The sequence below is a fragment of the Cicer arietinum genome, chromosome 4, assembly GCF_000331145.2.
Source record: "Cicer arietinum cultivar CDC Frontier isolate Library 1 chromosome 4, Cicar.CDCFrontier_v2.0, whole genome shotgun sequence".
In the NCBI taxonomy this organism is placed as follows: Eukaryota; Viridiplantae; Streptophyta; class Magnoliopsida; order Fabales; family Fabaceae; genus Cicer; species Cicer arietinum.
In genome coordinates, this window is record NC_021163.2 from 44,612,074 (window position 1) to 44,622,126 (window position 10,053).

The following is a 10,053-nucleotide window of genomic DNA, read 5'->3' on the forward strand; positions in this document are numbered from 1 at the left end:
GCTACACAATCTCGTAGTCGAATACAGATGTTCAATTTTAGCTACTAACTTATCACCTGTATTCGGCTACAACATGTTGTATTGGAATACAACATTATATTTTGTCAAAAACTTTATTTTAAAACATTGTTTATGCATTTTTGACACTTTGAAAATCCTTTTGATGCATATGCTAAACTGAAAGGTTCTCATGTGCATTTGAAATATAAGAATACTAGATTGCATCATGTACCTTTACATTATATATCTTCTAATATGTTTGACCATAGTTGACTTCAATTATTTGACTTCTTTTGGAGTTTGCAACTTTGATCACATTCCTTGGTCTTTGTCTTCATAAAAAACATAAGGTATCTTGGATTTGGTTCTAATTCCGAGTTGAAGTCTTCATGGAAGCCTCAGTCTTAGTTTCGAATCATTCAAATTCTTGCTTGCTGACAAACTTTGAGATTGCTAAAGTGTAGAGGGAACTGCAAAATGAGCAACAAGTACATCAGGAGTTCCAGAGTTGGATGCATTAATTGTTATAGATACTTCTAGAAGAGGTATTTTAACCCAACGGTGCTTATAGGAATTTTCAATGGTGTTGGTGAACCATTTTTTGGGGTTTCCATAAGACCATATCTGAAGGGATATGTATTCTCTCTAATTGTCCCTTCAACTATTGCATTTAGAAATCTTACATTATGTGCTTATTGGATTTTCTTAAAATGCATAATCCAAAGGTAAAGTATCTCTACAGTATTTGGAAAATCCACAGTGTTCTGTTGTGCCAAGAGTTTCCAATACTCCATGTTGTTCCATCCCATTGAGTAGAAACATCCCTATGATCTAGTTCACTTGATTTATTATTCATAATCCTATTAACTTTGAAAATAAATGAAGTAATAAACTCATCTAGGCTAAGATTTGATTCATATTTATAATTGAAGAAAATCTTTGACCAAGTTGAAAACAAGATATGGTCAAGATTTCAAGAATATTTGAAGAATATTTGATCAACATTTGAAGAAGATTGAATTATGATTTGAAGAAGATTTGATCAAGATTTATCTATAACAAAATATGGATATAATCAATCTCAAGAATTTACAAACTCAATATACACAAAATAGGAACACAATTAATATGAAGAATTTACAAACTCAATCTGAACAAGATACAATTCAGAATTAAACAAGACTAAATTGAAGCCCAAATTTTCACTATAAATAGACATTCAAGGCTGAAGGAGAAAAACATCAAAAAACAGAAAATAATAGAAGAACTCAAGATCAAATTTCTCAATTCATCTTAGAGTTCAAACAGAGAAATACTTTATGAGTGATCTTTTCTTAGAGTGTCAGAGTTATTATTATTATCAGCTTTGTTAAAAGCAACTACACAAGTTCCAATTTTTTTTATCCAACTCGATAGTGGTTTAGTTCCTTCTTCAATCTAGGGTTGTCAAGTTGTTAGGAGAAGACTTGGCTTGTAGGGACAAGGTGGTTAGTTCCTAAAAAATTTGGGGTTTCAGGCTGTTTGGGAAGACTGGCTTGGAGGATCAGGTGCTTTGTAATTCAAGGTATTCGAATTAGTGGATTAAAGGCTTCTGAATAAAGGGACTGGATGTGGCCAAGTAAGTGGTGAACCAGGATAAATATATGTGTCAGATTAATTATGCTTTCATTGTTTACTGCTTTTGAATCTGATTGCTTCTTATTTGAGTAATTCATAAAAACCAACTAACCTTCATCAAATTAGCAAAAAGTTATCAACTTAATCAAACACAATTTAATCCCCGCTTCTTGTGTTTGCACCTTCAGTTTTGTGCATCCTTTTCATAAGAAGTTGAGCCAATAACACTGGTTCTTGTTGACATAGTCTCTAATACGTCATCAAATGACTCCTTAACTGTCCCTCTTGCCCTCATTCCTCTCACACAATCCATTGCCTTGGGCTTCCCAGACCTCCACACCTTCCTTACCTCCCTTTATGCTAAAATTAACTCTACCTGAAATAGGAATGCTTAATGTTGGGATCCTAATGATATTTCCAATGAGTGGAACAAAGGCATCTCCTATGTCACATCATCGTGGACTGTAGTTGGCTTTATAGAACTCTGCAGTTTCCAGACAAACAAATGAGAACATCTACTTATATATCCTACAATTTTAGAAAGCCAAGCGCAGTCGGTCCCAAAAGCTCCAAACAACCATGATTGCAAACTGATCAAGTGATATCCATCTCTTTCTAGTGGTTTTCTTCTATAACCTCCAATGGTTTCTCCAATAGAACCATTGCAGCATCCTGTGCTCATCACACATATTGAGATACACATTCTTGATGCTCCTCTTACTGCTGCTTTTGGGTCTACAAAATCTACTTCTAGAAGTCCCTCTACAACTCCTTTTTGCCCTATGTTTGATCCCTATCTGTTTTTCATAAAGAAAGATTCTGATCGACTAGAAGCCAAGACTGAGGCATTTATGGAACAAGTTGCCAAAAATCAGGAGGATATTCAAAATACCATTAGTTTAACTCTGGCTAGGCTCACCTATCCAAAACTTTAATTGCCTATTTTCTTAGTATTTTGTTGTAATGTTTTTTGTTTGCTTCTCTTATCTTTGTTTTCCCTCTGTTTTTCTCTAACAAAAAAGGGGGAGAATGTATTTTTGAGAACTTTTAACAATTAATTTTTTCTTTTATGAACTTTAGTTTCTAACGCACATTAACCTACTATGTTAGAATATCTTTCATGTTTTGAATTAAATATGCAATTTCTAAGGGGGAACTTTGCTATAATACTTTATAATACTTTTATACTTTATTAAATTTAAAAATTATTTACAAAAATAAATGTTTGTCATCCTTAAAAAAGGAGACATTGTTAGAACCAAGTTGGTTTGAAGAACTATGTCTCTTACTTGTTTTGATCATAACAAAATATGTTTGTGGGAATAATTTAAAGCACTAACATTTTGATTAAATGTGTTCTTTCCAAATGAAGTGATTTTTGTAAGATCTTATGCTATGTCCTCTGATGATTAGACTAAAACAAAGAAACACCCAGACTTCGCCTATTTCAATTTTTCTAAGTCTAGTGAAAGCACTATGATACGCGCTTCTAGTGATGTAAGCGACACTTTGTTTAAGTTGACTCTGATAATACAAGCAATGCTCTTGTCCTAGTGACTTTTGAAATACATGACATGTTCTGTTTCAGTTGACTATGGTGAATGCAAATAAGCTCTAATTTGTCTGCCTCTGATTACTACAATTTGCATATATTCATTTGATTTCAATGACTTCAACCAACGTCTGTTTGTATGCCTCCGATAAGGTTGACAAACAAGCGATTGTATGCCTATAATAATAAAAACATCACATCAAGTATCTGCTCTTGTAACTATGATTTATGATGTATGCTCTAAAAGAAGTCAACTTTCCAGAGTAGACAAATCCCTTGCACACCCTCTAATGAACATCCTGAATCTGCTACTCGTCTGAAGGTCTATGAGACATGTTCTTATCATCGTATCCTATACTTCCATGCTTCATACCAAGATATGTTGAACCAATTACAAGGATCCGTTTATGAAAGTTTTCTATGGAAAATCAATCTCAAAAGATATGAAATGAAACATCATAATTTATGCTGATTTATTGCAATCAAGATATCGACAAAAACCCTAAACAATCTCTATAAAAGGATGTGCAATCTTCACTTGAAAGACATAATAAGTGCACAAGCTAAATGCATAAACAACATCTTCTGCACTCTTTCTCTTAATCATTCGCCTTACATAAGTGTTGAGATAAATTTTTGAAAGTACAAATTCATAAACACTCTCCCATGAGAGCTTATTTAGAAAACCTAAACTTATTCTCTTGTAACCTAGCCCAGTAGTGGCTTCCTTTCTCAACAACTTGATTGTATTAAGCTAGAAGGTTGGGAAGACTTGAACACAATTAGTTTGACTAGTATGTGTTTAGTGAAAGTGTACTTCAGTGAATGAATGTAGCTACTGTGTTGGTGGTGATCAATGATAATTTATCAGTGTTATTCTGTTTTGTTTTTGGTCATCTGAATTGTTTTTCTTATCGTAACTTACTCACGTTAAAAAGTTTTCAATTAGAAAGACAATTCAAACCACCACATTTCTTTTATATCTCGTTATACAATTTACACAACTCTTCATATGCTCGAGAATGAGAATAGGTAAATTCATCTTCTTTTGTTCAAAAATGTTTCACATGATGCATTTGTGCTCTTTGCTCATATGTTTTATAGAGCCATCCTTTGGTACAATGCATCCAATCACTAGTTTGAACAAAACCCTCTATTTAGGTTTCAACTGAAAAAACTTGCCATTCACAACAAGATCTTCAAACAATTCTTTGTTCATTTTAGCCAAACCTTCTTTTATATCATACCTCAATGGAGTTCAGTTCCATCATCCAAATATCTTGTTACAATGAAAATTGAGGGACGAGTAATTTTAATATGTGTTCCTAATATTATGCTTATCACTTCGTTGTCCTTAAGATCCTCTTCATGTCTCCAAAGCTCTTTTATTAGAACGTCCTAAAGTTTTAGTTTGTTGAGCATGAAATAGTGGAATCACCCATCTCACAAAAGTCATTTAAGAAGTTGAATCCATTTTAAACAATATTAATTGTCTTACATGTTTTTTGATTAAAGACAACATCATAACAAATGTCACTTAATCAACTTATGATTAGTAGGTTATGCATTCGTCCTTCGACAAATAGATCATTTTTAATAGAAGGTAAGAAACCATTACATACTCTATATGTACCAACAAACATTTTTTAATAGAAGGTAAGATACCATTACCTATTGTATATGTACCAACGATCTTGCCCTTTTACTTCCTCCAAATCCTACATACCCTCATTCATTGAGAGTCAAGCTTTGGAACATATCCCTTTCTCCCATAATGTGTCATGAACATCTATTGGCCAAGTACTAAGGTTGGTGTTCCAACTTGGTCGCTAAGCACATCTCAATCTTTTTTTCTTCCTCTAGTGATTGGCTATCAGAGTTTGAGTACATGTTGGTAATTAGAGTCATGCTTTTTGGTCTTCATCATCATTTGATGAGTTTTTAAAGTCATCCCATGTGTCTATGAGACTCTTATTTTTTCTATGAAATCTCTCTATTTGACGCTTCCTTTATCAAGTTTTAGACATTTATGTTTTAAATTTATTTGGTCTTTGCACTCTTTAAAGAGGATTTATTTCTTTTTTGATTTCTCATTTCTATCTCTAGTATGTAGAAGTGTATGAAATCCTACTTAGGAAAATGTTTATTCCTTATATTTCACAAACAATGAACTCTATTTGAGAGAAAGGACAACTCATCATCGTCCAAATCTGTACTTTGATTTGACTCACTCTCCTCTATTTTTTCTTCGCTTTGTAGAGCTTTAGAAAAATATTTCTTAGCCTTAGACTTTATGGCAAGGGATTTTAATTTTTTTTTGGATGATCATCATTCAACTCAATCTCATGAGATGTAAGTGAACTCATAATCTCTTCTAGAGGTTTTTTGTTGAGATCATTTACTTCTTGAATAGCTATGACCTTTGGTATCATTTACTTGAATGTATTCTCATAATATTTTTGACCTGATTAGCGGTTGTATAGCTCTGGTTAAGAACTTTCTATCAAAACTAAAATTTGAAAGTTGGAAAACATTTTCTCAATGTTTTCAGCTTCTTCCATCTGAAATAAATCATACTTCCTTACCAATTAAATTGATTAAGATTTCTACACTTGCTTATTTCCTTCATAGTTGAGACATACAACCTCAAATATGCTTTTAGCTATTTCTTTTTGACTACATTTATCAAACTCTTTAAAGGTAATATCATTCATCATTCAATTGAAGGTGGAAAAACACAAGAAATGAGGAGTTTAATTGTGTAAATACTTAGAAACGAAAGTAAAATGGATTAAGTGGAAAATGAAAGAACACAAGTAATTTATCCTAGTTCACTACCAACTCGGTAGCTATGTTCAATCCCTTCAACCTTAAGGATTTATCCACTAAAATCAATTTGATATATATATATATATATATATATATCAAAACCACTAGAACATCTACTAGTCAACCTGAGTACTAGTCTTCTCAAACTTCTAGCTTTGTACAATCAAACTTTTGAGGAACCTCCACTACGGGGGTAAGGTGCATAAGATTAAGATTTCTTTTGTATGTAATGGGATAACTCTATAATAGAGGATATAATTAGTTTCAGTTTCAAAGTTGTATAAAACTTTTCATGATTTTTATATTCATTAAATCTAATTAAAGTACTTTCTATCCCTATTTTTTCTTTGAACACAAGGATAAATTTCTTCTTGAAAGGATTTTGAAAATAAGATAAATGGGTATTTGATGACTTCTCATCATATGCATATTTTTTATTACTTTTAGTCTTATTTATCTTTCATTCATTAGTTAATTTAAGGAGTTATTTGATATATTTTGTTAATTTTAGTTCTTTGATTTAATGAAATGTTTATGTTCTTATTTCCTTAATTAAGTTGAGATTTTTCAGAGTTTTGCGTTGTTACTTTATTTTAGTGCAGTGCTGAATTTTGGTGAGAAATCAACATGATATATGTGAAGTATTGCAGCCATATCTGAAGTTGTAGATGTCTAATTGGTGTCAACCCAAGTGAAAATGAAAGCTAAGATTCATAGCTACAACTTCCATGAAGACACCAAAACCAAATTCAGACTCCAAAGAGGCGCAAAATGCACTAAACTACAGACAAAAGATGTTGTACGCCTCAAACGCATTTCGCGCTGAAGCCACTGCCAATTCGCACAGCAGAAACGTTAAAACTCGTTTTTCTCACTTTTTAGGGATATTTTTTACTATTGGGAAGTTGGGAGACCTGTGCCCTAGCATAGAAACTCAAAGACGATCGTTTCTAACACCATTGGAGCAGTTTTATCAAGAATCATTAATGAATCTTTCTTATAATTCTTCTCTAATCTCTATCTTTTCTATCTCTGTCATGAGTAACTAAACCCTATTTGTTAGGGATGAGTGTAACAAGATGAAATCCTTATTTTTCTGATTTGATTTCTAGTTATATTAATGAGTTTATTGAATTATTTTTCTCATATCTGTGCTTAATGCTTTTTATTGTTTGATCAACATTAAAATGTTCTACGATTCGTATTTTGAAACGGAAGTGGACTTTACGAATGCTTGAGATGAGAAATTCATGAATTTGTAGTCTAGGCATAGATGCAGGTTATGAAGCCAATTAAATTAGTTGCAGAGACAATAGTTTAAAAAGAGAATTCTTGTACGGCAATGCTTAATTCTAATCTTGAATCCACTAAGGAATTATGAGTTACTTTGGAATTAAAGGTTTTGTCACTAAGACATTAGGGTAATAATAATAAAGAGAATTCGATAATAATTCAATAAAGGAATTCACTAACTAGGATCAAATTAGACACCCAAGTTGGATTCGAAGTGAAACTTATCTCTGACATTTTTCTTATTATAAATGATCAATTTTATTACTGTTGTTAATTTTAAATATTATTTCAATCAACTTTTGAAATTTTTGTTCACTTTTAGTATTTAAATATAATTCGATAGTAAAACGCAATCCTTGAGTTCGACACTCGATACTACCGTTTTATTATTACTTGCAACGATTCAGTACACTTGCTGAAACGCTATCAATATTTCTAGAGCGTGATTACTCAAATGAATTCAAAAGTTTTTCTCTTCGTTTTTTGTATTCAATTTCTCTATTTTGTAATGACTCTTGAATATCCTTTAATAGAACTGAATTGATGTCGTTAATTTTATGGTCGTTGCAAGGAATGATATGCATATCTTATACAAATTGTACTATTAGGACAACAGGTGTGGATTTAAAAAAAGATTTTCTTGTGATATTTTTCTCTTTGTAATTTATTTAGAAAATATCTTGTTCACCAAGTCAAGATGATTAGAGGAAGTAAACATCAAATGATTCATGTCAAGATGTAGATGCTTCAAACAAAGGATTGACTTGAGTCAAATATGGTTATCTTAAAGTGTTTGAATGTTGAGCTCATCAAAGTATTACTTTTACTAGATGATTGAGTGATCTCAATGGGTTTGAGTTTTATCAAAGTGTTGTCTAGAGGATCGGTTTGCTATGTAACATTATTTGATTAGACGGATCAATTATAGACCCATTTGAGTGAACAAAAAGATGTGTTGATAAGATGATTAACATTGTTGCTCAATGGAGGAATATTGTATAGTGTTTCTGTTGTCAGACTGACATGTTCAAAATCTTTTTATAAGAGGATTTGTGCACATAGAAGATACGTTAAAGTATAAATTATTTTCACACATACTTTGTTATCATCAAAATAAAAATTAAAGGTCATTCTTTTCCAAACCACCTTGATTGTAACAGAGAAAATATTTTGTAGTACTATATATTTATATTATTAAACTCTAGAGGTGGACCTCAACCCGCTCTAGTCAACATTAAGATCCTTTAGTGATCTTAATCAAGAGAATAAACCAAGAATAATTGTGAGAAAGTGAGTTATAGCCATGCTTTTGAGAGAAAAATGGTGTTGTTTCCATAATAGTTTGGTGAGATTTAAGGGATATTGTATATCATTTAAGTTTGATGAGATTGAGAGAGATCCTATGGTATCAAGAGAATTATTGTAATTTTATTTTTCTATAGTGGAATTATTTTACTAGATTATATCCTGTAGTTTTTACTGAAAGTGTTTTTCACATAAAAATTCTTAAACTCATTAGTATGTTTTGTATATATATATTATACACTCCAATCAATATATGATGTCTTACGGCAGTGGATCAGTAAGATTATCACTATTTAATAGTGAGTCTGCAGATCGAATCATGCATTGATTTAATGTAAAATACAAGTTAAACTTATTAAATTGTTCGTTTTTAATGTTAAATGTTCTACTACATATATTAAATATTTTTGAAATAAATAAAGTCTATATAAAAAATAATAGTATTAAATGATTTAAATGTAACCAATAGAAGCAATTAGAAACTTCCACTTATTCTATGTGTACTTGTTCGTCTTTTCACCCTAGATTTAAAAACAGTAGAATAAGTACAACATAAAATCAAGACATGTAGTGGCATTTAGTATGGAGAAGTAAAAGATTTTTCTATCATGGTCAAGTGGAGGTTATAGACATCGATTTAATAATAAAATAAATGGACGGTTGAGATTAGAGAAGGGAAACTTGTATGTGACTTTTTGTGGCAATGTTTGAAAACAAAATGACATCCTCTTTTTGTTATTATAATTTTGTTTGTTTTTATTTTTATTTTATATATATTTTTTCTTTGATATATTGGGATTATGTGTTTATATTAGTATGCAATATGGGCTTTAAAGTATATGTATGTTCAAAATTTTGAATTTTGTTGTGATTTAAAAGAAAACATAAACTACCAAATTAAAAATAACTCTTCCATTTTGTTGAATAAATATGAATTAATTTATAATATCTAATGAAAATATAAAAATAAGTGTTAAGTCCATATTTTGTTAGTTATTGAAGTGTTCACTATAAGGTTAAATATAAGTAAAATTGGATCAAAGAAATTTGATATGTTAAATTGGTCTTTCGTTGGTCTTAGAATAACTTATTAGGTATTATTTTACCTTTTAACTGTTAAGTTGATCTTATTTGATCTTCTATGTTTTTGTGAAGTCTTATTTAATATTTTAATATTAATTCAGTTTCTTGTTCGTCTTCCAAATAATTATTAAGTTTTATATAACTTTTTAACTATTCAATTGGTTTGTTGATCTTTCAAGTACCTGTTAAGTCTTATATTAGTTTTTAATTATTAAGTTGATTTTTTGTTAGTATTTCAACTACTTATTAGATATTTTGTTGGTCTTCAAATAACTTAGTAGGCCTTTTTAATATTTTTACTATTAAGTTGGTCTTCCATTGATGTTTCAATTTTTTTAATGGTTTTAACGACATTGTTGTAACTATTAGATATT